This window comes from Etheostoma spectabile, chromosome 8 (assembly GCF_008692095.1).
Source record: "Etheostoma spectabile isolate EspeVRDwgs_2016 chromosome 8, UIUC_Espe_1.0, whole genome shotgun sequence".
Classification (NCBI taxonomy): domain Eukaryota; kingdom Metazoa; phylum Chordata; class Actinopteri; order Perciformes; family Percidae; genus Etheostoma; species Etheostoma spectabile.
Genome location: NC_045740.1, coordinates 30,297,903 through 30,301,630, shown reverse-complemented (window position 1 = coordinate 30,301,630; position 3,728 = coordinate 30,297,903).

Sequence of the window (3,728 nt, the reverse complement as noted above, 5' to 3'; positions counted from 1 at the left end):
CGAGAAAGATGTCCTGCAAAAGAAAGTGGGGATCAAAGATGAGCTTTGTAAGGAAGACAGAAGCTCAAGTAGTAAGACCAACGTGGAGTTTGAGTCGGAAAGCTGTCTGGAGGTGGACGGGCTCAAGCTCAGGAGCTGCGCGGATAAACAGCAAAGATGGGGGAAGCTCTCCGAAACAGGGATGAGGCCAAGGAGAGACTGAAAGATCCCAGGCTTCCCTTAGCCCAGCTGGATCAGTCGCTCGGCTCAACGTGTCCCCTACCCACCCAGGGAAACCAGCACCTCAAATCCCAGATGGTCGAACCAGCAACAGGCTGCAAACAGCCATAAGATCTGGACCTTCAGTTCTTCATTTCCGAAGACCTGAAGGTTGATTGGAGCAGTGAAGCGAGAGAGGGAGGTCCTTAAAAATGAACTGGAGGATCAAGATTCTCAAGGTAAATCAACCAACGTGGAGTTGGAGTTGGAGAGCTGTCTGGAGATGGAGCGGGGCTCAACTCACGAGCTAAGGATAAACTGAGCCAGATGAATGAAGCTCTCGAGTAACATGAGGTGGACGACAACACATGGAAAGATCCCTGGCTTCACACACGAGCCGCTGGAGATGCATACCAGAACCACAAGACCTCATGGCTGCTCTTGAGAAAGGTTTTGAAAGCAGCTGGAGAGTCATCTCACCGAGTGGAAGGAGGACAAGTTCATCCCTCCTTCGGCCACAGAAAGCCTGAAGGACTCAGCAAGAGAAGGCAGGAGTGGGAGGACCGATGACCTCCATGAGGTCCCAGCTGAGGATCTGCAGAGCCAGTGGATGAAAAGCAAGATAGACAGTGGTACAGAGGCTTCTCCTGGGTGAGTAAGGTGTATTTGTACTGTAGTGTGTATGTATGTGTGTGTGTTTGTGTGTGGTGCTGTGTGTCGTGTGCATTTCTATTTGCATCGTGTGTGTTTCTTGTCTCGAGTGTTGGTGTGTGTGTGTGTGTGTGTGTTTGTGTGTGTGTGTGTGTGTTGTGTATCTGTGTTTTCTGGTGTGTGGGTGTGTCTCTGTGTTGTCTTGTGTTTGTGTCTTTGTGTGTGTGTGTCTTCTTGTTCGTGGTGGGTGTGTGTCCTTGTTGTGTGTGTGTGTGTGTGTGTGTGTCTGTTGTTTGTCTGTCTCTTGTAGTTTGTTTGTGTGTGTGTGTGTGTTGTTTGGTGGGTGTCACTCTCGTGTCTGGTGTGTTTGTGTCTCTTTGTGTTGTGTGTGTGTGTTTGTGTGTTGTGCATTCTCTTTGTATCTGTGTGTGTGTCTGTCTCGTATCTGTGGGTGTGTGGTCTGTCTGTCTGTTGTGTGTTGGTGTCTGTGTGTGTGTCTTTTGTGGATTTGGTGTTGTCTGTCCTCTGTTTTTTGTTTGTGTGTTGGTGTCTGTGTCTGTGTTATCTGTGTTGTGTGCCTGTATGTCTCGTTTTTTCTTTGTGTATGGTGTAGTCTTGTTGTGTGTGTCTACATGTTGTGTCTGTCTCGTGTTGTTTGTTTGCGTTGTGCTGTGTTGCAGTCTGTCCTCGTGTCTGTGTGTGTGTGTGTGTGTGGTTGCGCTCCAGGGCGTGTGATGCGTGCATGTGCAGTAGTGGTTGGAGTATAGAGCTTGTACATGCTACATGCTACTGCTACTTCCAGCTACTGCCACCGGACAGCCCTCGTTTTCGGGCTAAGAAGAGGAGCCGTAGTGTTGGTCGCTCCCTCCGCCGTACAATGCCTCTCCACTGCCAAGACCTGGTACACGCCTCCTCGTGGCACCACATGGACTGGTCCCTCGTGGTTCCAGGCTAAGATGTACAGATCTCGGAGCACAGTGGGCCCCAGAGACGCGGCATGCAGTCCCTCGGTGCGTAGAAACGCCCTGATGCCCGTCAACCACTGCACCAGTTATGGTAATACCCCACTATGGGTACATAGGAACCCAACGGGCGCAGTGAGGATGGTGTGCCCACACCACCGTTTGGGAAGAGACAATCAAACCCCAACAGCCTCGTGGGTTACCGGGGGTTAACAGTGCTGGGGAGGTAAACCCCAACAGACAACTGCACCTGGAGACAGGGACAGGTGAGCCACTGACCCCCTCCCCTTACTCCCCCCCCACTCCTACCATCGGAGGTCGTCAATGGGTTCCTCATCCACTGAGGTCTTCTGGTAGAGTGAATCCTGCATTATTTGGTAAAGATCAGTTACCATTGTACTTTTTATAGCTATCCTAATCCCTGATTCCAGTATTTTTTGTCTATTTGCTGATCACTTCTGGCATGCCCATCCTTGTCCTGTTTTGATTTGCACTAACCTGAAGTCTGTTTGTCCTGAGTTTCCTGAACACATGCCCTGCCTGATTCTCCTCTACACACACCTGCTGTATGATCTGGAATCGCCCCCCCCACCCCCCCGGTCCTGATGACCCCCCCCTGCTCCATACAAGCCGTGACCAACCTCCGTTCCCTGCGGACCGTTACCCTAACCGTATTTTGAGGCTCTTGTATTGTGTGTCCTCTAGTTTTGAAAGTCTTTCTGCGGTCCTAACCTGCCTCCTTTCCTCGTCTACAGTTGACCCCCTGGATAGAAACTCACACCTGCCTGCCCACAACTTCACAGATGCATTCTGGATCTGCACAAACCCTCCAGCCCCTATTTCACCACTGGCCAAGCCAATAGGACTTACCCCATTCCATATGCAGACTACAAATAAATCTCCCCTTGTTATTGCAACTACCTTGCCTGTCTGCTTCTGGTTTCCAGTCCTAGACCATGGCGACAAAGTCTGTCCCCCCCCCAACTCCGATTGGTTAAATCAAGGTAACAAAAGATGGCTGTACTTAACAACCTAATGAGATTAAGCTACTACGCAATGATGAAACAGAGTATGGAAAATTAAATGTGGACTATTAATTTAGATCTCTTTCGATACGAATATCAACTGATGTATTGTGTTCTTACTGACACATGCTGGGCCATGAAGAACATGTTTTCTTGAATTGCCACTCCTCCCAGTCAAAATAACTCTCCTTCTAGATGCTAACGGCCAAGGGGGGGGGTGGGGGGCAGCCATCTCTTGATTCAAGCTTGTTCTTATTCCAAACCTAACTAAATCATAACGTGAATCGATAATCAAGTTCGGTCTTGAAAGCCTTGTATTATCTTCACATCCTCATGGAAAATTACCGCCTTATTCATTTGTTGTTTATATATCCTGGCTTAGGATCCAGATTCTGAAGTTTTATCTGGTGACCTCTCCAGTTTTTTTTTCTGGTGTAAGTTCCCTTAAATCAACAAAATACTTATTATCAGGTGATTTTATACCATTGGACGTTGACAAACGTAGCCTTAGTACTGGGGGGGGGGGGGCTGGCTTCACCGCACTACGATTCGCTGGTTTCATTCAGAGTGGCCTCAAGCCACTCCTCGTTTTACCTCTAATTATATATACTGATTTGTAAATACATTCTTACTACGTATACTGCAAGGAATAACGCTTCACCCCAGATGCCTATCTGGAAATGCTATATCTAGCATTTAAGAGAGATGTCCACACAAGCCTTTATTTACTTCTGTACTTACTCCCTTCTCTCCCTTCACCTGCTCCAATGCCACTTTCAGGTCTTCAGTAATGAAGAACTGTAGGTCCAGATCCTTTAGGGCTTTTCGCAGCCTGTTGCTGGTTTTGACCGTCTGGGATTTCTGATGCTGTGTTTCCCTGGGTGGGTAGGGG